The sequence below is a fragment of the Chiroxiphia lanceolata genome, chromosome 17, assembly GCF_009829145.1.
Source record: "Chiroxiphia lanceolata isolate bChiLan1 chromosome 17, bChiLan1.pri, whole genome shotgun sequence".
NCBI classification, from domain to species: domain Eukaryota; kingdom Metazoa; phylum Chordata; class Aves; order Passeriformes; family Pipridae; genus Chiroxiphia; species Chiroxiphia lanceolata.
In genome coordinates, this window is record NC_045653.1 from 9,759,702 (window position 1) to 9,785,941 (window position 26,240).

At 46.3% G+C, this 26,240-nt stretch overlaps 1 long non-coding RNA gene across 2 annotated transcripts; it reads left to right on the forward strand.

Moving 5' to 3' along the window:
* Positions 1–617: 617 nt before the first annotated feature.
* LOC116795444 lies at positions 618–25,971 on the forward strand. 2 transcript variants are annotated; one of them, XR_004360055.1, is made up of 5 exons: positions 618–662; positions 940–1,149; positions 4,228–4,314; positions 24,408–24,531; positions 25,471–25,971. It is a non-coding gene; the product is annotated as an uncharacterized LOC116795444 (long non-coding RNA). The 2 variants fall into 2 exon arrangements; XR_004360054.1 differs by lacking the exons at positions 4,228–4,314; positions 24,408–24,531.
* Positions 25,972–26,240: the final 269 nt, after the last annotated feature.

Consider the following 26,240-nt stretch of genomic DNA (forward strand, 5'->3'; position numbering starts at 1 on the left):
CACCTTCTCATCCGGAATCCTTTCTGCCATGAAGGAAGAAATACAAATGAAAGAAAGAAAAGGAGAGGAAAAGAACAAATACAGGAGAGAGCCAAAGGTTCTCCGGCACGGACAAGGTCTCCGCTCTGTGTCTCTCAACACCGGCGCTTACCAAACATAGCCAGGGCCCCGAGAAACCTCGGGCCGGTGGAGAATAGTAAGATGAGCTCCCTCTTTATTTGGCCTAGCTAAAAATAGCGGAGGGGAAAAAAAAGGCAGAGTCAGGACCCTGCAGGACCAGTAGTCAATGGGCTGCGAGGAGCGATTGAACTCCGAGCCCTGCTCGGCAGGCTCCAGCTGACGGGCTATTTTTTGCCGTGGTTGACTAAATATGGTCAGGGAGGGAAGAGCAGGAGCAGGGGCCGCTCGCCCGGGGGTGCGTGTTTGGGATGCTTCGCTGGGTATATAAGCACTGGAAAGGTGGACTCGCGTCCTGACCAGAGCTTCCCCCTCCCTCAGCCAGCCCCCCCCCAGCCCTGTGTATCCCCCCGCAGCCTGACCCCCAGCCCGGGCTGACCCCCGGGGGGGGGGGGGGAGGAATGGGAAAAGGAGGAGGAGGAGGAGGAGGAGAAGGGGTGGGGGGGGGCGCAGGCACTTGTGCCGGCGCAGCCTCTCGCATCAAGGTGTGCTGCAATCCGGGCGGGCACCGTGGCTGCTCCTTAACCCCCGGCTGGCCGCGGAGCTGCCCGAGCGCGCTCCCCGCCCGCCCCGCGCAGCCCCCGCGGCACCGCGCTGCCTCCCCGCACCCCGCGGCACCGCGCTGCGATGCGGTGCAGCGGCGGGGATGGAGGGATGGAGTTGTGGCGGTGCCGGGCGGCGGGGGCGAGGTAAGGGTGGGTGGGAGGGGAGGGTTTGCCTGGCGATTTTTTTTTTTAATTTTTTTTTTTTTTTCTCTCCAAGTGAGGACTAATCCCATCCCTGGGCCTGCTCTCTGTTCCCTTCCTGCATTAGAGATTGGCTATAAGGAGAAGGCTGACGGCTGCAGCATGAAGCGCATTATTACCTTGTGATTCCATGACCCTCCTCTATGCATCCCTAACTCTCGAAAGCTGATTCAGCTTTCAGCTAGTGCTCTGGTGAGTCCTCTGCTGCAACAGAAGCTCCTAACTGGTATGTCTTTTTTTTTTTTCCCCCCCTCTCTTCTGCTCCCTGCCTTGCCTTTAACTGCTACCAGCTCAGCTTGGTTTAAACACTTTTCCTGGCCAATGCAGGACTGAGTGCCCATCCAACTTACCCGGGGACTTAAATGTGGGCTTCTGCATCCAGCAAATGTATGTGTGTGTGTGTATCTGTGTGGGGTGTGCTGGATGTGTGTTTAATCTGTGGATCGGTTAGGAAACCTCCTCCCCCCCTTTTTTTTTTTGTTCTGCTGTGGCATACTCCGCATTTAAAAAAAAAAAAACACCACCTAACAAACTGCAGAGCAAGCAGTGCACTAGAATAATCTGAACTGAAATGTTAGAACTTTGACATGCAACCTTTCTGCAAGGTTAAACCGGCCTTTAAATGCCTAATTCAGACACAGGCTGGCTAATGACACCTGGGGGGATTGGGGCGTTATTTATTTATTTGCAACAAACTAGTGCTATGAGCTGATACCAGGCAGAGCAAAAGGGTGAAATGTGGTTAAACTTAGCCTAACTTGCAATAATCTCAATGCTGTGGTGATTAACTGTTAAAATGCCAAGAAATGAGTATTAATTACAGGTGCGTGGCTTGTGGACGATCAGAAAGGGAATATGGGGAGGAGGAGAAGTTAGGCTTTCCTGCAAGGGTTTGGAATTCAGGTTACATGAAGTGTAGCATCAATTGACTGTTATTGCTTCTGCAGCTCAGAGTTGACTGTGGTCATTATATTTTATATGATAGTGGTGATACCTAGTCACATGAATATATAGACATCAGTTTTGTGAGATGGATACTGTGGTGCATGCACACATAGATTTAGGTTTGTTTTATAGCACGCATATGGATATTTTACGCATTTTTATGCATAGATATATAAATGCTATGTATAAGCAGGTGTAACATATCATTCAGGTGCAACACATCTCCAGGCTGTGTGTGGAGTATGGATACAGGTATATATGTCTGTGCCAGAGGGAGCGTGCACTCAGCAATCGTGTGTAATTGTCTAGGCAGAAATCTGTGATTTGTGCTGTCAGTTTAATTGCTGGGATCCTCTCGAGCGGGTGGTTGTGTCTGTGGCTCCCAAGGTCTGAGCTCAGTCTCTCTGCCACAGGCTGCACTGGGGCCAGCGCATGCCTCCACCTTGGCCCTGCTTGTGTCTCCCTTCTCCGGTGCCCAGCCCTAGATGCAGGCTGTCCCCAAACTTTTGTGCTGCACATCTTCCATTTGACTTTGCCACTTGGACCTGAGCAGCGCCTGGAGCCTGGGGCAGAACAGGGATATAATATACAGGACCTTGCTTTCCATGCCTTTCACCATGCTCTTTCCCCTTCTGTCTCCAGGAAATATCTCAGGCCCTTCCCTCCCCTTTTATTTGCCCCTTTGCCTCTGCATGATCCAAGTCTCCATCCATTTTTCTCCCCAGAACAGCCACAGTTTTACTGCGCATGTTTTTTTGGCCAAGAGCAAGCACAGGAGCTCAGAGAGCCCAGGTGGGTTGAGGATGGTGGATTATGTTCACCCACCACCACTTACTCCTGGTGGTAGCTGGAAGAAGGGATCCACAGGGTGCCTCTGATGTCACATTAAAAACACCATCACACCATTTACTTGCTTCTCCACCAAAAGGCACAACCCTGGAAAGCATGAGCTTACACCCAGAACCTCAAAGCAAGTTTAAATCTCCAGGACGAACTTTACTGCTGTGGTTGTGTCATTGTCTTCAGTTCTAGTAAGGATCTAAAAGGTCATTTTTTTAGCTCTTACATAGTACTTGCTTTAGTGGCTGGCAGTCACTGTCTCACTTGTCTGCAGAAGTTGGGAACTGTTCAGGACAGCCCATGTCAAATGCATTTGAAGAAATCAAATAGGGTATGAGGTGCAGGTGTTTAGTGCTCCAGGAAGTCCAGTAGCTGTTCTACTGCTGTTGGTCTGAAGAAAATTCAATACCATGGAGTGCCTTGGCTGTGCAACACCCCACCACCAGCACTTTGATTTTTGTTGGGGTTTTTGGGCTTCTTTTTTTTTTTAATCTGAGACACTCAGACTTTCCCTCACACTCCTCAGCTCTCCCTTTGCTTTAATTTCACTGCAGTCATGCATTACACCAGTGCCACAGCTCCATCTCTCTTCCCCTTAATCCAAACTAAAGGTTGAAATTTGCCTTTAAATGAGACAAATAACGATGGTTAAAACGGCCAACAAAGTCAGGGAATGAGGGGGAAGCTGCACAGAGCCAGGACCAAGGCATGTGCCAGTATTGCATGAGGGGTGTAAAGCCATTTTGGGGGTTGGGGCTGAGCACAGCGGATTTACACCCCGGCTCCATGCGGCCTTTGCTTTTCAGTGGTGCTGGAAGTCGATGGGCAGCAGGGAAGTATTTACTCCCCAGCTGGCAGTGATATTTTAAAAAAAGCAGTGAAAAGCATCGATGCAATTAGGTATTCCAAAGTGCTTAGTTTGCCACTTGCTAAGTTTACTTAAACCCTCTTTAAAGGGTTCATTAGAAGACTGTGAGAAACGGTAAAATTCATTAACACGGAGGCAGCCATTCCCCATTTGCCTGTAAATTGGTATCGATCGTGGGCAGCGGCGGGCGAGGGGCGGCGGGCGCTGTTGAGGGACCCTGCCCGCCCTGCTGAGCGAGCAGGCAGCGCCCGGCGTGACCTCCGCCGCGCTCCTGCCTAAATCCTGCCCATTATAGTCTCCCATTCAGCCCGGGCGGCGATCGCAGCCCTGCCACTCGGCCCACATTGTTCAGGGAGCTTTAAAGCTCAGCACGACTGCGAGGAGGCGAGAGAGAGGGGGAGAGCCAGGGCTGCGTGCGGGACCGAGCCCCACGGGTGCACAGTGCGGCGGCGTGCGGGGAGCGCAGCCCACGGGGGCTGCGGGAAGAACTCGGGAAGACTTTGGCCCGAGCTCCCAGAACCTCGCTTTGGCTGCCTTTTATATCTGCAGGTCTTCCCAAAGCCCCTTAGCTGGCGTGGAGCTCAACCGGATGAGTTATCAGGAGCAATTTTTAATTATTTTTTGTTTTTAACGCCCTGATCTCCCCAAAAGGCATGTGTTATCTTTTGGGGGTTGGTTGTCTGCGGGTAGTGTCTCACTTCCAGTGACCAGAAGAGGAAAAATCATTGGATTCACTAGGTAAGATGCTTTCTTCTTCCTATGCTTTAATTTCTACTTACTGATAAAGCAATCGCTTGTCTGGGGCTGATGAGTTCTCTTACTCTGGCAAATGGAACAGTCCTTCCCGGTGTCTGTTTGTGAATCAGTAGATGGCCATTTGATTTTGGGCTTTCTGAAAACAAACTGGCTTTTTGCTTCCAAATTGTAGGATGTAGGCAACTGGGAATTGATCTGTATGTAACTTTCTCCCACATGGCTTTGTCTGAAATTATACCTGTATGCATATACAGGAAAGCCTTTCCTCTAAAGCACATTTTGGTCTTTTTTAAATGCTGAAAGTTTATGATTTTGAATGAAACACCTACTTTTTAAGTGGAGTGGGAGGCTGGCTTGTACCCTGTGTCTTTTATGTTTCAAGGAGCCCCTGCCAGGGCAGCAACTGGACCTTTGCTGCTTTGTGTCCAGTGAATTACGCAGTTCCCCTTTCCCAGGATCCAAAATCCATCATCTGCTGAGGGCTCAGCCCAGCATTACCAGCCAGGATCGGGAGCTGGGGTGTGTGTCTGTGTCTGCACATGGGCTGGGCAGGAGGAAAGTCTGCTGGTTTGAACTGAGCCGTAACTCACTCTCAGGATGTAAATTGTAAATCAGCGTTATTTTTCCTCCTGTGACCATATAAATGCGCATATTGAAACTACCTGCTTGAGAGACATACTTCTTTATATGCCCATATGAACCTGGCAAGCTATGGAATGTAAAGAAGTATGTATTTCAGGTGGGAATCCTTCTCAGAGGAGCAGTGTGTGACCCCGGCCAAGGCGGGGGAGAAAGACAGACAGATTATTTTATATTATTATTTTTTTTTAACTGCCTGACCCGGCAGACCGACTGGGGAGTCAATTGATGATCTTGTTCCAGCGCGTGTATTGTTCTGTCACTTTGCCTGTGTCAGCAGGTGGAAATGCTCATCAGGACATTAAATATTCAATATGCTGACTGCGGCATGGGCTTTGAAAGGCGATGCCAGAGGAAAGCTGGCTGTCCGCTCCTGGGTTTTAACAGGGATGCAGGCCAACCTCTCCTTTTTCCTGCTTCCCCATCGACCCTTTTTACCCCAGATATTAAGGCTAGATAACAAATAGAGCTGGCTGATCTTTAAATCTAGGAACAACAAAAGGAGATGGAGGGTGGGGGGAGAAGAAGAGAGAGGAAAAGGATACAACAGTTGTGACTCGGGCGTGCGGTGTTTTAGCTTTAAATTGGTGTGCAAACTCCGTTTTTCAAATCTTTCCCACATTAAAACTTTTTGTGCTTAAAACTGGCGAGAAGGAGATATTCCTTTTTGTGTGATGAGCCATCCAGTCAGCGGATCACAGCTAAAGCCAAAGGAGTGCTCTGAATATAGGGATCTTATTTTCCCCAGGGAAAACAAGAAAATTAGATCCTTTCATTCTGGAAGCCTTTTCCTTTTTGACCTTTTCCAATGTAAAAGAGTTGGCTATTTTTCCAGGATAGTATGATATAATGTGACAAGATGAAAGAAATTTGGTTTAAAGACAAGTTTAACGTTCTGCCTAGATGGGAGCCGCATCTGAGGGTTTAAAGCTTTCATCCCCAAATTTCCTCGCGTTTCTACGACGTTGTAACGATGCGCAAAGTTGAACTCCTCAGAAAGCCGCTCCCCAGCTGCCCAAATTCCTTTTTCCATGTCCATGGGGCCGCTGAGGGCAGCGTTTTTCTTTGGAGTGGTTTCCCTGCAATTGCAACCCCATCTTCGTCTTGCTCATGGGCTCCTACGGCATCGTTTGGCAGGCGTGGTGCCATGGCATGGCAGCAGAGGTTAATTAGGTCTTTCCGATCGCAGCACCCTCCCCCCGAGCACGGGGAACAGGCAAGACCCTGAATTTGGATTTTGGGGAGTCTTTATCCATCTCCATTCACCGTGAGCACCGTCATCACTTGTCACAGGTACGCCAAAGGGGATTTAACTGTAGTCAGGTGCTCGTGAGGAGCGGGTGAGAAAAGGCAGGTTGGGCTGTGGGGGAGATTTCCTACCTGTAGGATTTGGTGGGGTTTATTGAGGCTGGTTTTTGTTTAAATTAAATACCGTGACTGATGGGGGCGTGGGCAGCGCTGACCCCTTCCCAGCAGAGGAGGAGTCTTTGCTTTGCCAGTTGGCTTTGGGAAGGCCGAGTTTGTAGTGGAGAATGGCTGGTTTGCACATCATCCTGTTTGCATTTTTGGATGCTCTGGTTGTGCTGGGCCCTGGAAAGCTGGGGTGTTCCTGGCTGGCTGCGGTGAAGTCCCTCAGGACCTGGCTGCAGGGATGCAGCAATCCCTGGGCTCAGTCCCACCAGCAGTCAGTCTGAGTGAGGACAATCCCTGGCCCCAATGTTCCCACAAGGATGGGATCCTGTGGGTGTCCTGCCCCATTTTGGGGTCATATTTAAATATGAAGCTGGTGAATGATGGGAAATCAGCTGAGCCCAAGCAGGAAAGCACTGGTGTCCAAGGAGGACTGCAGTTTCACTCCCTTCTAAATCACCAATGTTACCTTGACTCTCTGGATAAAAAAAGAGGACAATTGTCACCATTCTGGATATAACATGACATTACATATTATATATAATTTATATATAAAATTGCCCTCTTTTCCTTGCTGACCCTTTGTCCCACCTCTTCTCCTTTCCTTTTCCTTTCTTCTTTCCTTTTCTATCTTTTATCTTTTTTCTCTTTTCTCCTTTTTTTTTTTTTTTCTTTTCCTGTTGTTTTTTTTCCTTCTGGTTTTTTGTTTTGTGGTTTTTGTTTGTTTTTTTTTTAATTTTCTTTTTTCTTCTTTTTGCTTTCCTTTTTTTTTCTTCCTCAGTGCAGGGTTTACTAAAAACCCTGTGGCACTTTGTGTTCCTCTTGCAAAGGTGCTCACGGTCTGATTTACAGTAGATACCTGCATTTGTAATGCAATTTTTATCTCCTTCCCCCCGCCTCTCTGAATTAATATGCTTGTTAATCACATGGAATTGCTAACTTTAGGAAGTCACTAAGTGCTCAGATTTATTTTTTATGTAAATATTTTCAAAGCTATAACTCTGAGCGCTGTCTCGCAGCATGGGAGCGGAGGTAGCAGGGGAGGGTTTGCCATGGCCTGTGTCAGCTGGGCTTGGGCGGTGCTAAAAATGACTTGGGGTGTATGTGGCCCCCCAAGAGCCACAGTAGCCCACTACTGTTGACATCAGTGGCAGCAGGTGATGGCTACAGGCCTTTGTCAACCAGTCTGTGCCGTTCTTCCGCTTCATGGCAGCTCTTCATCCGTTTTACACCTCTTCGGATTAAAACTGTGGCTGTTACATTGCACTAGGTCCGCTCTATTTGATAGCTAAAAAAAAAAGCCACTTCTCTTACACTCTTCCTAAACTGGTGAGCATCTCCTGGCCTTGAGTGCCGTGGCGGGCGCGCTGCAAGGGAGCATCTGTGCTGGACCCGCAGCGCTGGGATGCTCAGGTGCGCCCATCCATCCTGCAAGCCGAGGACTGCGCGGTGCCAGGCATGGAAACAGGAGCTCTGAGAATTGTAAAAGCCATAAATCCAGTGGACCAAATTAGTTAAATTTTTCTATTCTATGCCTCACAAAATCCAGCCGTTCTCAAGATGAATTCTCCGCATGTAAGCGGAACTACCGGCAGGTATAAGATGGATATTTTGCACGTGCACATGAGAGCACAGGGACAAATTTGTGCCATGCGGATTTCCCAGGCGGGTTTTTCTTTTTTGTTTTTTTTGTACTTTTGTGTGTTTGTTACATTGATGATCTATTATTACCGTTGTTACTATTACTTAATGTTGGAAGACAGGTGGTCCCATAAATTCTAGCACCCTCTTTTTTTTTTTTTTTTTTAAAAAGGGGGGGCCATGTTTGCAATTCAAGTTTAATAGTGCATTCATCAAGAGCAATAAAGCATTTTATTGCACAAGTATTTCAAGGGATGTGCTGGCCCTGGTAAAAGCATTAGTAAAGGGGTGCATCAGCAATCTCATTTAAAACTGTCTACCCAACGTGAAAAATGTTGCGTTGAAGAATAAACTGCTATTAAGCATGATTAGATTGACCTGCAGGACAGATATTTTAGCTGCAGCAGCACAAGTCGATCAAAGTGAGCATCGCTTAGATTGCAAATTTTTTTTTTTTAATGCCCTAAATTAAAAATGAAAGAGCCTCAGAATATTTAGGACCAGAGAGTGACTTTGGGGGTGAGATTTGTGCATTCGATTCGAAGTGGTTTGGAAAAGTGGGGAAAGGGGGAAAAGGTATTAATTGCTGCCCCTTTAGCATACATTGAAAATATGTTACTCAGATCAACCAATCAAAAAAGAAATTGTGCTGACTCAGCATTCGGGCTAGTCTGCACGTCCGATTGCAGAAGAGATCAGCACTGCACTGCAGTATCTTTCCCTGCCTTTGACACCAGCTTAGCTGGGCAGGGCTTCCCTTGTGTTTCCCAGGACTAGTTTAGGCCAAGAACAAGAGAAGGCCCTGAAGAAAGGAAGAGAGTCAAGGTTGCACGAGCCTCGAGCTGCTAACGATCCTTTTTAGTCAGTAAGAAAGAGCTTCCATGCTAGGTTTGCCCTGCCAGATGCAAGCGGCATGAATTGCTTGGGAATATATCTATTTTTAAAGACTTTCACCACATCTTGCACTTAGCAGTGACTGTGGGCGAGGGGGTGGTGTGTTCCTAGCAAGAGAAATATCCTCGGCTCGGATCCCTCCCCGGAAAGCCCAGGGCTGATTTAAGTACCGCACTGGCGATTGCCTCCCAGAGAAGATGCTGGGTTAAATGTTTGCCGCTTGACGCTGAAGTTGCTCTTGACCTCGGCCAAGCGGGCAGCGATGCTGCCAGCTGCTTTCCCGTTGGGATGCAGCAGGTCATGGTGAGAGCAGCCCAGCACTCCAAGGATGGGAGCTGAGGACATGGGCTCCGTTGCCGGTTCGCTGGGCCTGCAGACAAGTTGTTTGGCTCGCCTGCCTCAGTTTCCCTCAGAGGCAAAGTAGGTGCTCGCGGTGGAGTCGTTGAAGCTGTACCTGCACTGCAAGGCTGAAGCTGGAGACAGCCAAGGCAGGTTGACGAAACCACCTGAGGACAAGGGTTTTGGGTTTGTAAGGACTTTCCTGCTTTGGTGTTGGCTTGCACAGTGATGCCCAGTATGTATTTTGGGGAGATGGCACAGCTTGTCTGGACTGTGCCCCGCTGCGCTCGTGCTGTAATGAAGACTTGTCTGGGCTCCCCACACCTCTGAGCAGGCTTAAGGCACAAGGTGCAGAGGCTGGACCTCAGCCAGGACCTCATGGGGCTGTGACTGCCTGGGGGATGTCCCAGCAGGAGTGAGCTGGTCGATGGGGTCTGTAGGGTGCTCCAGCACTGCAGGGCTGCTCAGTGGTTGCCAGCCTGGGCGCAGTGCTGCGCGGTGCTGCCGGGTCACTCTGCCGGCACCAGGAAGGTTGTGTGATGCCAGCCTGGCCCCCGAGCTTGCCCAGCTGTCCACATGCCCAGCTTTGTGCACCTCGGTGGGCACTTGTATGTGCAGGTGGAACGGTGTCCCTGTGGGCTGTCTCTTCCCCACCACTGCAGATCCCCGTGATGCTCTGAAGACGTTTTTGTTTGCATTGTGTAACCAGCACCATCCCTGGGTTAGTCTGTATTTTTCCAGAGTGGTCTGTATGGAGGAGCAGAGCTGGTGGATGACACCCTTGTGTGCAAGGGGAAGGCTTTCAGGCACAGATATGTCTTGAATAAAGCAGAATTTGATAGTCAAAGATTTTAGCACTTGGAGCAGTTGCTGGTGGTGCTCAGGAGGCTCAGGGGAAGCAGGCGACTGACATCTCCAACAGATGCGGGGGTTTCCTTTTTTTTTTCCTCCTTTTTCTTTTTTTTCCTGAAGCACAGGGCCGTGCCTGTAAATGCCTCTCCATGCCCAGATATGGCCTGTGCTGGGACCTGTGCCGCTATCTAAAAAAGCCCTGGGCAGACTGATGAGCCTGGGGGAACTGGGGAACAACTGCTATAAATAGTGCTCATTCTCAGCTGCCCTTCTGGGGGGACAGGATTAGGTGGCATCTGGGCAGCCAAGAGGCGTGGGACTCGTGACCACCAACCACAGAAGTCACCCAGCAGCTGTAAGGACAGGAGCCATCCCTTCAAAGCCCTTACATAGGCAAGTCAACCCTGGCATTTGGGGAGCTGGATAAAACCATGGGAGCAGGAATCCAGTGACCTAAGAGCAATCAAGAATAAAGTTCACCACAACAGTCAGGGCAGTGCTTCCAATCTGAGTAGTGACCTGGTATGGGAGGCAGGACTCGGCTTTTGGCTCTTCAAGCTGTTTGGTTTAAGCAAAAGAAGGTGTCAGGAGGGAGCTGGTGACATGGGAAGAAACGTGTCACAAGGACTTACTGAGATTAAGAGATTGGTGTCCCCTTCTGGGACACCATGGGTTAATTTGCTTGTTAATTTGCTGGCAGTGAGATTATTGGAAGCTCTGATTTAATATTTGTGTTTACTTTGGGTAAACAAATTAACAAAAAACCCTCAAGTCTTAATAATTTAAGGCACAAACTTGATTGAAACCAGGAGAAGATAATGAATCTCATGTGGTGATTTCACTCCTAACCTTGCAGAGGATGGGCAGTGTGTGTAGCTCATGCACATGCAGGATGACTGTTCCCTGTATGTCAGGGTTGCTTTTAGTTATGGGTTGCAGGAGTGTGAACCAGCAGAGGAAAAGGACTGTGTTGTGCTTGAATTAAGCTCAGCCTTGAGTATTTGAAGGGAAAAGCTGGAACAAGGAGTGGGGATGGTTTGGCCAAGCAGAGTATTTGAAGGGAAAAGCTGGAACAAGGAGTGGGGATGGTTTGGCCAAGCAGAGGAGATGGCTGTGCATATGATGCCTGGAGGGGAAGTCTTGAAATGTATGCAATGGGAGATTGGGGATAAAAAATGTGGAGCAACACTGCAGCTTGTCCCTGAATGGGTTGGCTGCGGGAAGGGGACTGGGATGTGAGGGCAGCAAGTGCAACACAGGGATTTATACCCAGGCTTTGCCTCTTCCACCCCTCACAGAGTCAGGGCTGTGCTGCACGGGGAGCTAAACCACATTACTCTCTTTAAATTAAGCCAGCTTTGTCCTAAAGCCTTGTCTTTGAGACAATAAGACGCACCCACTAAAATCTATTGTGCCATTTTTGCAAAGACCAGCAAAAGTCTCCCATGTGCCGTCCCCTCCCTGTCCTCCACGCTCATTTGGCCTATTTGAAACTGAATTTATTCCTGGGAAGGTCCCCATCAATTTGCCTTGCTCTTTTGTTGACAAGTTTATTAAAAACCTCGGCAACTACATATTAAACTTTTATCAGTGTCGAGGAAGAATACGTCCTTTGAGCGGCCACAGAAGTTATGGATTGGGGCTTAACGTTTCTTGTTCCACTGTTCAGCTGAGTCAGCGTAACAAATAAAAGCTGCCACTTCTTTTTTTTTTCCCTTTCTTGAGAGACAGTTCCCTTAACAGTGTAAGTAACTGTGTCCAATAATGTAAAAAGGTTTCAGGTCTGGGTAAACATCAGCCTTGGGTTTTTTTTTTGGTTTTTTTTTTTTTTGGTTTTTTTTTTTTTGTTTTGATTTTGGTTTTTTTTGGTTGTTTTTTTTTTTTTTTTTTTGTGGCCGTAAGTCTGTAATAATTTGAATTATTAGTTTAAAACAAGAATAAAATATGAACCCTGGAGAAAGATATTGCTCCTTAGCTCTGAGCCAATGATTTTGGCAAAATAACTGTTACTTTACAGCGTTTATATGAAAAAAATCACTGCAAATTAATAATTGTTGTACTGCAAGTGATGTGCTTTCATCCAGTGTGAGAGCATGAAAGGGTTGGAGCGATGCTTGTTTGGGGATGTACCTTCTGTGCTGCTGTGACAGGGGATCTTCGCTCATTTTCTTTAGTCATAAGATGAAACAAAGAGGAGGCCAATATGTTGCACCACATATGTTAAAAATAAAGCGTTAGAATTGCATAACCTAGTTCCCGTTTCGCCGTGCAGCTGAGTTTTTAGGAGTTGAAAGAAGCCTGGAAAATAATTGGTGAGAGGGAGTTTGAACTGATATAACAACAGGCAGGCAGGGAAAAAAGTGAGTATTGGTGGGACTGAGCCACAATTCTTAAACTCCGACAGATAAATAAATAAATAACATGGCATCTTTCTCTGCCTGTCACCGCGTCCAAGGATTTTTTAGTCCTTAAACAGGTTTGCTGGCATAATTTGTCAAGTCCAACAGGGAGGTTTCCATGTGACAGCCGATCGTTTCTCACCACGCACAGTGGTGCACCAAAGCCGTCCTGCCGGCTCGGAGCAACTCCATAATTAGATAACAGTTAACGCACGTATATGAGATGGCTCATCACTCATGCCCAGGGTATGGCAGAGCCTGCCATGGCCGATCCTGCGCCGTGCTGGCAGCAGGCAGGGAGCATTCCGGACAAATACATCTTCCTCCAGGAGTTTATCTGCATCACCATTTGCTCCAATTATAACTAATTGGACACATATTGCATTTTCATAGCATCTAATTTTCTATTGATTTTAACGGGACTGCTGGTGTTTTGTACTATTAAGTGGTATCTCGTATCAGTTGCTGTTTAAAAACGCTGAGCGCACTCCCCTGTATGGAATTATGCAGTCAGCACATGTTTTAAAACCTATTTAATTGTTAGGTCCATAAAATGCACAAACTGTATTAGGGAGCGGCTTTGTTCTCTTTTGAGAGTGTGAGTAGAAAAAAAAAAAATCCAACTCCACAACTATTTCCATGTCCGGTTTCAGGAGCTGCAGCTCCCAGAGACCTGCTTGGAGCCTTGTGCTTCAGGAAAACAGCTTCGGAGGGACCATCTTTATCCCACATGGAGCCAGCTCCCTCCAGGTAACGATGCCCTTCATTGGCAGAACAGAGCAGGTCTGTGCTTGAAATGGGACCGTTAGTTTTACAAGAGGCCTAGGACCAAAATTTGGATTAGGACGGAGATAAGGTCACTTTAGATGTTCTGTATAACTAAGGAATAAGGTGATAACTGTAGGGTTTGGGACTTCACTCCCTGTCATAGATATTGCCGTGTACCTTGGCAATATATCCAGATAAAACCAGGCTATCAAATTAGCCATTTCATTTCAGCAAGTACTCAGTGAAGCAGGGTGAAAGAAACAGTCCTTTGTTCAGCATCATTTAAAGAAGAAAAGATTTTAGAAGAGAGATTTAGGGGAGAAAGGGAGAGGTGGCCTGGCAAAGAGTATTTCCAGCAATGCATGGTGGATCACTGGCTCGTGGAGGTTGGATAGTGGCATTAATGGTAGAGAAGGCAGATTAAAGGAGATGGAAATAATGTTTTGGGGCAGCTGAGTTACCCCAGGGTGCTGGTGAGTTTGCTGTCAAGTTGCTGCCTTCGCTGCTCATTAGCAAGAACCACATTGTGTTTGTGGGAGACAGGTGAGTTCATGAGGGTGTATAAATTAAATAGACACTTTATTAAGTTCAGGTAATAGTTGGTGTTTGAAAGACTGAGTGGCTACTGCGATGTCAGCAACTACTTTAGTGCACAAAGGAACTGAGTGCTTTTTAATTAAGTCAAATAAAATCCAAGCGGAAGGCTCTCGAGCCTTGTCTGGAGTCTACTTTTTGGGTTGAATATCTATAATTTTAGAAATGTTAATAAAACACAGTCCACTTTTTCCCTGTAATAATATAAGTTCAATTAATATTTGATGTCTGCAAGGAAAAGGATAAAAGCAGCAAGCTTGTATTTTCTGGTTTACAAATGGCACATTGTGCAGAATCCCATGACTGTGGCATTGATTTAAACATCCTCGCAAAGACACCATGCAATAAAGTTGAATCATCTGCAGTATAAGTATGGCTGTTTGGGGGGAAAAAATAGCAATGTGAGAGAGTAGATGTTTTCCTGTATTATCAAAAGCCACTTCATTTTGAGGAAATTTCCTCCAATTTACTAATGTTTGGATGGAAATCAAATAACACATTAGCTGCAGGAAAGGGGAAAAAAAACCCTTGCAAAGCTAATTACGAAGGGAATGTGCACTTCATTAAGATAAAGCTGTAGGAAATCAATGTTCTGTATTGTTGTTTTTTCCTTTTGATTGGATTTTAGAATGATAAATTGTTAATGCATTTGATCTAAAAATGATTTGTTTATTCAGATGAAGAGCAACAGTACTTTGTCTCATTTGGCCTTTTAGCTTATAATGATAATGGCTTGGAGGGCTGCTCATTTTTCAAAAGGGTATCGGACTGGAATAGGCAGGAGATTTCTGGACTCGGAAGGATGGGCCCTATGCAAGGGTTTGTTGTAGGCTAATTCTATTGCATGTTGAATCTTCTGCTTCATTAGGAATATCGACAAATGCTGATAAATTCTTTGGCTTTTCTGTACTGTCTATAACACGTCTTTATTAGAATATTGAGGCTAAAGTAGAAAGATCCGCAAAAGAGCAGATTCTCTTGCGTTGCCTACTACTGATCCTCCTTGCCATAGCAATGGGGCTTTTGCTCCTTTTCCTGCCTGCAATCATTGCCAACGTAGCCAAAAGCCAAGCAGAGGCACTGCACAAGGGTTGTCAGAGAGGGAAAAGTGATGCACAGGTTTGTTTTAATAATTTGGTTTTGATTCACCTCTAGCCCATGTCTCTCACTCAGGGTGCCCATGGCTCTCCAGTGCCATCCCACAGTGCCTGTAGGCTTTTCCCAGCTCGGGATGTGCTGGAGCATTGAGCAGGGGCAGGAGCATCTGCTCCTGGCCCTGGGGGCCTTTCCAGCGTAAGACCCTATTTCACAAGGAGAAGACTAGACCTTGCTTCTCTCTGGACTCAAGCCTGAACTTGCTGGTGTTGAGTGGTTGAGGTTTTGGACCTGGATATGGTGCTGTTGCAGACTGCACTTGCAACATTGGCACAGGCAGGAAGGGAGAGCAGCACCCTGCCAGACTCTGCCTGTGGAACCTGGCAGCGCTCAGCAGGCAGAGGTGAACCCCGTACCTCCTGTTTCATAGAAGTGGGGGCCCACAGGCATTTGGGAATGGGCACTGCCTCACTGCAGAGATCAGGTGCTTCAACACAGTACACACCTCTATCCACACCTGTAATCCATCTTGCTTGGGTGCCTGGTGGCCAGTACAGCTCCAGAGACCAGCCTGGTAGTGCCTGCCTGTGCCCTTCCTGCTGGGAGGCTATTGCAGCTCTCTCCAGCTTGTAGCGTGGGCTGCTCTTTCTCAGCTGCTGGGAAAGCCTCACCACCAGAGAGACATCATTAGTTTTGATTAATGGCATCCAGAAGAGAAAACCTAATTTTCTAAAAAGGAAAACCTCACCCATAACTCACTGCAGAGAATTTAAACAAAATGTTATAGAACATCCACGCCGACTCACATTGATTTCAAATATGTTCCAAGGCACTCCCTGAAGCAAAGCAAGGGGGGACTGGGGACAGCACTGGTCCCCAGCAGAGGATGCTCAGTGTAACCCCACGCCACTCTCCCACGGCAGTGCTTTCAAATGACTGACCCCAAATCAACGGGGCTGGAACAGAACAAGAGTACCTGAGGAGCAGAGTGTGTTTTAAGTGGTGGTGCTAAGGCAGCTTGGTGCACTCTAAACAAAAACCCATGTGCCCATCAGGGTTTAGCTCAGTACAGCCTCAGTCGCTGATGGCATTTCCACCTCCACCCAATCACCAGTAAATAATTACTTTCCTTTGCCTCCTGTAAGTCACCAATGGATGAATTGAACTTCCAGGTCTTCACTGTCTAAGTTTCCACTTAGTTCCTTGGCTTGATCATCTCTCGAAAAGGTACCTAGAGATAACTTGATTAAATTAATTGTGGAGCTCTTTTTAAAAGCTATTCTCTCTCTCTTTCTCCCTCCATCTCTCCCTCCATTTATTTATAGGCAGCTTAGAGTAACAGGTTTGGGCAGTTAAGTGATCTGCAGTGCTTACCGTGACAATGTGAAGCCTGTAATTCTTGGGGAGATGTAATGCTGGCCCACTTGCAGTATTTCTGTGTGCAGTGGTTCTAAGCACAGGTGCTTTTCCCCAGTATCATCTTGCAGCGTGGTGGGCTGTGAGGAAGAGGGGGGAAAAGTCACCTTTGCCTTATGACGCATATAAATTCTTTAAATAGGTTATGCACATGGCAATGTGCAATATCTGCGCGTGGCTCTGGGTTAAGAAGGAAAGGCCTGACTTTATTGGCTCCCACTGCAGAAATGATCGGAGCCGCTGTGATTTTTAAATTTGATTTACTGAGTTATTTTTAGCAGTGGGGTGTTCATGCTGCAGGGCTCTCCAGGAGAAATCAGCTCCCCAGCTCTGCGACATGAACCATGGCGCAAGTGAATTGGACAGCGGTGACGTAGCAGGGGTTTGCTTTCCTCATTTGGGGACAAATTGCCTGATTATGGGACTGCAAGAAAGAAAAGGCTTTTTTTTTTTTTTTTTTTTCCATTTTACCCCACCTTTCACTTCCTTTCCTTCGTTTTCCTGTTGGTTTCTGGTGATGTCAAATACAACCGTTGCTTGTCTTGAGCAGATCTTAAACCTCCTGAAAATGCTGATTTTAATGCCAGATAAGAAGACATGGGAGGCTGCATGGTAGGGAAGCAAACTTTGCTAACCTCTAAAAAAGGATTTCAGGTGTTTCAGTCTTTTTCCTCCTGTTTGCCAAGGAGAACCCGAGAGGAGAAGAGTTCTGCAGTTCCGAATTCCTTGGCTGTAGGCTGGGCTGCTTGTAGGAAAGGACATCTCTGCTGCTGTGTGTTAGGTGTCATTTTAGATAACAAAACATAGGGCATGAAGGATGACAGCAGACCATAAAACACCGAGAGGAATAAGTCAGGAAGTGATAATTAAAGTATCTGGATTAAAACAATAGCCTTTACTTCTGTCACGCTGTAATAGCAGCGTGGCTCTCAAGACAGACAGAGCCAAATATCAGGTTTAAAAATGCTCCAGGCTGATGGTTACTGCTGCAGACTATTCCACTGCTGTTAAACCTGCCTCTTTAATTCAGACCCGCTCTTCAGCCGTAGCCTCTAAGAAGCTTAAATAAATCCTGACTGCCTGAAAGTGAAGCCATTTGAACCAGTGCAGCATCAGGCAGCAAGTTCAGAAGAGGTCCAGGCAGCTGGGAGAGAAAAGACCCTGAAGAATTCCCCTCTCTGCTGCCGCAGCCCATGAGGCCAAATGCTTTGCTAAAGCTGGTAAAATGGAACCAAATCAACTGTTCAATGGATTTGGTCCCCTTCAACCAGCTGTAGCTGTGCATTGATCTCTCAGATGCACCTTGGAGGCTGAAACACTTGAACCCGACCAGGGCGACTCAGGTAGAAGACGTGAACACTGCTGATAAGGACATGATGATGACTGGCATCTGCAGATCTATCACTCGGGCTCTAAACTGGTGGGCTGAGCCTGAGTCATTATGTGGTTGCCAGTCAATTCTGCCTAACGGAGACCACTCAAGATTGATAATCTCTATCATCCTCCTAATATTGATCTCAGCTGTAACACAGGACTGTGTATTTCCACTGCAAATGCTGTGCGTTTTCATATGTATTTGCTCACACCCACCCAGGAGCCCTGTGCCTCAGTGTTTCATCTGCTGCAACGAAGAATAAAGGTTTTGATCTGAAGTTCCCTCCTTGTGTTTTGTAGCATGCGCCAAGCTGCTCCTTCAACAGCTCTAGTGAAGAAATGGGTTGTTACAGGGATACCAGAGCTGGGAAGAAGTTGGGAATACCAGCTGCTTCTTCATTGCCCCAAATGGCAAATATCCACAGCCTGTACTAGCCACCAATGTTGTTTTTTTTTTTGTTAATGAGATAAAAGATGTGCTCCTGAAAAAGGGTCCCCAGTTTGATTTTGCTGGCCTAAAAGGCTTGTAAACTCTCTATCCTGTCTGGTCCTTATAAGCACTAATGTTATGCTAATGGACTTAAAGAAAATCACTCCCTTTCTCATGTAATAATGATTGGTGGGAAAGTAAGCTGGGCGTCATCCTTTCCTAGCAATCGTAAATCTATAGGACTCTCACAAGCTATGAATATTGCAGGCATAATGAGCCATTTGGATGCAAAAGTCTGATGGGAGATTATTCATGTCTTTACTTCTTAACAACACCTGGCCCAAGTTAACCCCTGGCATGAGAGTGTGCAGAGATTTGTCTCTTTTCACACGCCAGGAATTTGGTTCACTTGATTCCGCATCTCTGGTCCTTTAGGTACCATTTAAATGTTCTTACTAGGGCCAAGAGTATTCATGTGCTTCAAGATAAGGAGTTGTTAGATGGATCTGAGGCTTAACATGCATCTAATATTTATGTCACTGGGTATTTGAAAGGCAAAGACATGAGGAGCAATGTTACTGCAGCAGCACCTTTTCTCAACTAAAAGGAAAGCAGTACTTACTCAATCCTGCTAGCTCATTTTTCTGCCCCTTAACAGTGCCTAAACATCTATGTCGAAATCCTACTGAAGTCTACATGTATTTTTTTTCCCATACACTTCAATCAGATCAGGCACTTTTTCCTTCATGCCACCAGCCTATTTCCTGAAAACGTGTAAAAGAAATTACTGGTTCTATTTATTCATTTCTTTATCTTCACAAACGCAGCATCTTTCCAAATGCCCAACAATGCATCCAAAAGGGCTTTGACCCGGCCTGATAGAAGAGACTCGAGCCTTTGCAAAATGCATTTGCTGACATTTGTGCCTGCAAATAGAGGAAAACGAGCAGCTCCAACAAATCCCTGTATTAGCATGGGGCCAGTCTGCGGTGGGTAGAGAGGGTGCTCATGGCTTTCCAGTCCCAGCCACGCAGCACAGCTGTGCCCTTGGTAAAACAGCCAAGTGGCCACCACCTAGGTAGCTCCAAGTCACTTCTTGACACAGTGTCTTTCAAGGCTGATTAATTGCTTTGCAGTTGGTCCTGATGGTTTCTGAGCGCTATTTAATCCCACTTCCTAATTCCCATCTCAGAAACACCAGGTAAGGGCATCTGCTGAGACAGGAATCACTGTGTGAGCAGAGCAGCAGTCGCTGAGCAAACATCAACCTCAACGGTGTCACTGCCAGTCCTGAGATTCCTGAACAAGGAAGGAAGGGGACGAAAGCACAAGGGAAGGGGAATCCTCAGCACAAGTCCCTAATTGCTGGCAGTCTGGGCTGTGAATGATGTTGGGACTCTAGAGGAAAAGGCTGAGTAAAAACAGATGCTGCCAGCAGGTTGTGGCCTGGGTTTCCAAAATACCACTCTCCTCCCGCCTGCTCCCACAATCTGGGTTGTTTTCTCTTGTTCCCCAGGGCCGCATCCAATGTAAACCACACCATTATTAAAATTCTTCCTTGGTAATGATAATTAAGTTACTAAAAAATGTCAAATGGGAAAGCTGGAGGCATTGCAACTTGAACAAAACCATGGAATATAAATGAAAATGTTTTCTCCTTAAAGAAATGTGGTCCGTATTTAGGTTCCCCCAAAGCCACCTGAGCTTCAAATATCAGGAAATCTTCCAGTTCTCTTGTAGCAAGAGAAGATACAAATGCACAAGGATCCCAAAAGTTGGGCCATGTATTTAGGTGCTTAAATGTGGATCCCACTTTCAGGCAGCCATGCTTGAAGATTGCTGCCAGTGTTTTTATTGCCTAATTATATCTTTATGGAATGAGAAATTCAATTCACTTAGCATGGAATTCCTATAACAGTACAGCCATTATGGTCTAGTCAAGGAAATATGAGGCCCAACAGAAGGCAGCAGGTAGACTTCAGGGGAGCTCTCTAGGGACTGCTACTGTATAGGGACAAACCTAAGGCGTGAGCCAAAAAATTGTAAATATCCCTCCCAACAGCTTGTGTTTCAGCCCTGCTCACCCCCAAATACCTCCTGATGCAACAGCAGGGATTTGGTGCAAATGGAGCTGACTGATGTCTGCCCTTTGCAGCCCGGAGCTGCTCAGATCATGAACCCACCCATGGTCTGAAAATTGGATCTGCTTCAGTCGATTTCCCTTAAAGCACAGCTCTGAGGGGAAGTCTTACTGCTGACTTTGAAAACCCCAGGACCAGGTCCTGGCTAAGTAATTAGAAACCTTTAGCCAACCATCCTTAACTACCTCAAATCTAATTGTCCTCCATATCCTCTAAGAGGCTGCTCTGATGGCTCACCAGACACTGCTGGTTTCCCGGAAACCCTATTAGCTTCTCAAACAAGGCAATCCTGAGGACTCAGTCCCGCAAACCTCTTGTGCAAATATTAAATAACAGTGAAAAATTAGCAGGAGTAACCCTTTTTGCTTGACCCTCTTCTGTAATAAAGATCTTTGTCGGCGAACGCAAACGTTATTTTGAGGAGCAATTCATAATCTAGAGCTGCTGAACACATCAGCCTAAATACACTAATACTCTAATATCCATATTTGTACAGGACTTAAGACAGATAAAAACAGACACGTTATCTGTCCCAAATACCTGAGAGCATTCACCAGTCAAGCTTAGGAAGAGAAGGGGGCACAAGAGCGGTAAGGAAGGGATCACTTCTGCCTTTGATACATCTGCAAGCACATCTTGAGTGGTGCGATCAGATCAGCTGGATTCTGCCCATGGAGTTTTCCTGTGCATCCTTTTCCTTCGTGTGCTTTTTTTTTTTTTTTTTCTGAGAGAAGAGAAGAGAAAAGAAAGGACAAGCAAGCCAACAGGCAGATAATTGCTCTGTGCTGACGGTTTGTCAAGTGAAGGAAGCACAATTTTAGTCAAGAGATCTGCGTTACAGCAGCGCTTGAGCAGAAGTCTCTTCTTTTCCTCCCAGATGGCATTGACATGTAGCCTGAAGGGGCTATCAGGATACAAAGCTAAAGATGGTTAAAGACATTAAAAACTCTACCATATGAGCACCATCTACACCAGGACCATCATCTGGGAGGAAGATTCATTCTGACGTATCAGGCAGCAGTCAGACCTTCTACTGGTGTTATGTAAAGCTGTTGAAACAAAGGTATATTTGAGATAGATGAAAAATATATATTACTGCTACTATCCATGCCTTTTCTAGTAGGTCTTCATTAACTCTTGAAAAACTATGACCAATAAATGTAATGATCTGCCTTCCTTTTTCTTTCTGGGTGGATGACAGCTCCTGTAGGATGTTTATCAGTGCAGGCAAGGAGTGGCTTGAGCCTTTCCTGTCTAACTCCACTTCCCAGCAAGGTACTGAATGCATCCTCTTCCTCACAGGGCCATCAGTGTTTCCCAGATCCTGACAGGGCTTCTGTTAATGATGAACATTGCAGTCAGGCTAGGATTATAAATCTTGCCACAGGACGAAGGGATTTTGAATTTCTGCATTCCTTGGATTTGATATTGTGTAAGTTGCTGTAATTAACTTGTACAGAGAATGGGCTTAATAACATTTCATTGTTTAATAAGATGGACAGCCTTTTCGTACCATGGGTGCAGCTGGAGGGATAGAAAACCACAAAGACAGGAGTTCACCTGCAGGAAAATATCCTCTGCTTCCCCCAAAAGCGATAAAAATGTCAATACTATTGACACAACCCCTAATTAAAAATGACTGCCATAATCACACATATCATAGCTGTCGGACATTAGTTTGGATTAAACATATACAGTGAGATGTGCTGCACGTGTTTTCCAAGGGAAGACAGGGCTGGATGATGGTATCTCCTGTACATCCAAGCAAGAGCAGAAGAAGGATGCTTCAGCTCCTACACACGGGCTGCTTGTTTGCCACCCCTCCTGGTGAACGGCGACCGCCTGCACAGCCTGAGCTATTTGCAACCACGAGATAAAACGTGTCCACGTGAACTTCTTTGGCTGAGGTTTAAAGCAGATGTCCTTTCCTTTGTGTCTGACGTGGCCAGACAGCAGGCGCGTGGCTGGTCGTAGCAGCTTGGCGGGTTCATGCATTACCTCAGCTACTGCAGCAGTGCTGAGGTGTAGTAGCACCCAGCCTGGGGTGTGGATAAGTCCTCCTTTCTCTCACAAGGAATAAAAGCCTTCGTTTTGGGGTATTCAGCAAACAGAACTACAACAGAAAACAGCTTGTCACTGCTCCATGTAAATTAACTTATGCAATTGGTCTGCCTGGATTGGACATGGATTTAATGGTTGGACTCGATGATCTTAGAGGTCTTTTTCAACCTAAATTATTCTACAATTCTGTGACAGGCTCCCTATTTTAATGTTCAACTGCTCTTACCTTATGCTTGTTCTACCAGTGTATGCCCGAGGATCTCAGCTGGCTTATAGGTACTTGTCTTTTATTCTACAACACCAAAAATAAACACTGTGATCTTCCATGTAGTCCCGGGGCTGAAAGGTAGGACTGCACCACAGAGCTGGGGCTGAGCCCACAAGCACCATCTGCTACAGGAGGGCTACAATGAGCTAAGTAACCCAGTGATGGAGGCAGAGCATGGCCAGTCTTCTCTTGAAGGTACCAGAGACTCAGCACCAAGGGCTTCTTTTCCACATCCATGTGGGATAGGTATGTCACATCTCTTAGCACCTCCCTCAGATAAGATCTGCCTCCAGTTCTTTCTGCCCACCCCTCCTGTAAATTATTTTGTGCAGTATCTTACAGGTGGCTTCTGCTGTCTCCTGCATAGTGGGAGAGGGAGAGGGAAAAGAGTGAGAAGGGAAGAGATTTGAAACTATTTCCCAGGAGTCCAACCACGAGCTGATATCCTGTCAGGGGTAAGAGGTGGCCCCGTGCCACTCTTGCTCCTCAGTGCTGGGAAAGGAGTTATTTTCTATTGCCCTTTTGTGGATCACCTGGAAAGTAAAGGCATAATCCATCTTTCCATGGTGAGGAGCATGGTCCTGTGAGCCAAAACAAGCCTGCAAAGGATAAAACCTGGGACAACCCTTTGTGCTGGGATATCTGTCAGTCATAGAAAGAAGCAGGAGAAGAAACAAAAAACCAAAACTGTGCCATTTGTTCCATAGGGCAGTGTTCAACAGCCAACACTTGGCAAATTTAATAACCCTGATTCCAAACCCGCCATTAGGTAGGCTTAAGTGTTGTATCCTATAAAGCAGATGATAGAGTGTGGAAAAAAAAAAAGGGATTTGGAGATACCAGAAATTAGCCAACAGCCTGGCAGAGACTTAAAGCAACTCCAGACACTGTATCTCTTAAACCTGGGAGAAAAGTTCAGTCTGGAACCAGAACTTCTGCATCATGGCTCAGGTCCATTGCTGGCAACTGCAGAGGATTTATCTGGTGATTGCACTCAGCCTGACTTTGCAGATTCTCCCTTGACACCCCAGGGAGCCTCACCTGCGTTGGGGCTGCTCGGGAGCCAGTGCCTGATGAAATCTCCCCGTTGATCTGCTGGCAATTCCTGCGGGATTCAGCCAATGTCCACTGCAGCAACACTGCCAGGTCTTGGGGCTGGTAACGGGGTGTCAGACCATGTAGTGCAGTTAGGAAGGTGTCTTGTCCCTTGTTTTAGACACTGTTGGTCTCCAGGACTCTCCTGCTTGCAGTTGTGGGTGCTGTTCGGAATTTCAAGTAGGGTGAGGCTGGAGGAACTCAGTGGTTTGCTGCTTATGCTGATGCTGATGGATTCAAGTACATGACTTTATGAAAAAGCTTCATCTCCTGCAAGGGAATCTGGAGCTAAGTCTGGTGTAACACCCTCACTTCACTTTGGGGATGAGCATTTCATTCTCAGCTGCTTTGGAACTGCTAAAGACTTCACAATAATACCTTTTCATCATTTTAAAACTTCAACTGTTACATGCTGTTTGCAGTGTCACACTGGAAAATTTACCGTGGGGTGTGAGGAGGTTTTTAAGTGTGGACGAGATTGATTCATAGGTGGATTAATCTGATGCATCTTTTAAATGGAAAACTGACATAATTTTCCATCAGAGACCCACTAATAAAACGCATTTACTTGTTTTTTCCTGTACTAAGTGTACTATATAAGGTATAAAAATATCAAATCAATAGCCAATGAGTATATAAAAATGAGACTGAAATTTCAGAAACTGTGTGTGAACCACCCTCTCCTTGGCTTCTTGGAGGACTCTGAGTTCTGTTTCTGCTGCTGAAAGCCCCGTTCCCAAAGTCTCCCTGGGACAGCAAGGCTGCAAAACCCTAAGTGTCCTTGTAAGTCCCAGAGGGGACTGGGTGCATCGAGCCATCTGCTTCCAGGGGTCTGGTGGCATCAGTTCTTCTGCAACCTTCCCTATTTTTAGAAGTAAATAGTTTGAGGGGGTTGGGTTCTTCTTCTTTATTAGTTTTTTTATTATTACGGCAGAAGGAACTGGATAGGAGAAATGTGTTTAAAAGACAAAGGCATCTTCCAGTACATTTGTGCAAGGAGCCTGTCCCAGCCTGCCAGAGAATCTGCACAAACTCTCCATTTTTATTCTTAGGCTGGAGTAGAGCAGTGTTATTTCAAAGGAAATGCCTGCACAGTCTTCTCTCTGCAAACACTGCAACCATCATTCGATCAGTGCAATTCTCCCGTGTGAGCTAATTTAACAAGCGGTTGCTTTGCAGGCTGTGGAGAATTGCCTCTTACCTAATAATTCTGCTAATTTGCTTAACTTTCCCAGATTGCAAACGGCCCTGCTCTGTGCAAGCAGCTTTCTAAATGAACCCCCAGACAAGTTCTTGACAAGAGCCAAAGGAAAGGTGGATGGCTCAGGAGGCTGAAGCTCAGAGTCTTTTATTTTGACCTTTGGGCCAGCATTCAAATTTGCTTGTTGGGAAAACTGCATTCAGCATGTATTTTCTTCAGGGATTTATGCTACCCTTTTTCTTGTAATTATTCTCACTTGATGTCTTCCATAAATTAAAGATGCTTCTATTAGTGAGCTCCAGTCCTCTCAATTATCTTGCAAAAGTCTCCTCATTTGTGGCTGGGAGCTACACCAGCAGGATTGCCATCCCTGCAAAGCTCCTGGTCGGTGGCTACAGGCAGAGAAATAAGGAATGTGCATGGGTAATACAAATGTCTGAGCAATCCCAGAAAGAAATGAAAACTGCAGTAAAGGTAAATGTCAGACTATTTAAAGACAATGTTAACTATTGATTTTTTAGAGGAGACTACCTCTTCAAAGGATGGCAAGCATGCCTTCAGATACAGACGAGGCAACCTAGATGGATGGTGGAGTGAGGGAGGCGAGTGATCTGGGAAGACAGAGATTTTCCCAGAGAGCAAAATGAACCCTTGATGAAGCCTTTGGGATTAAAGAGGTGGCTTAGTTCTTTCACAGCATCCACCCTTCAACCCATTTAAGCACCATGCCTTTTCCAAGAAATGAAGGGCAAAGAAGCACTGATAAGCAATAAAGAGATAAGCAGCAAAGTACTCTTTTCACCGGTGTTTCCCAATGAAAAATGAACCCTCAAGCACACCCAGTGATTTGTTGTCTAAGTAGCAAAGCTCACCCAAGTTCCTGATTTTGCTTCCAGCAGAGATGCTCATTGCTCATTCTCACACCCTGGAGCAACTCGGACTCATTATACGGCACTCGCTCTTCCCACCTGCACCTGCCTGGGTGCAACAAGGACCAGGTTATATATGTACATATACATTTTCTACATTTTGTATATGTATGTATATATGCTTGCCTTATGGCCCATGCTGTGATATCCCTGCCAAAGCATCCCGGAGCAGATATTCCTGGCCGCGGGCGCCTGCATCTGCAGGGAATTGTTCCTTTCAAGCTGCAGTGCAGAGATGATGCTACACACGGTGCTTTGGGAAAACAGCACGATAAGAATTTAGTGAGGGGATTTAAAGGTCTTCCAAAGCTGCATTTTCAAAAAGGGGAACTTCTTATCACAATGGGTGTTTTGGAACAGGA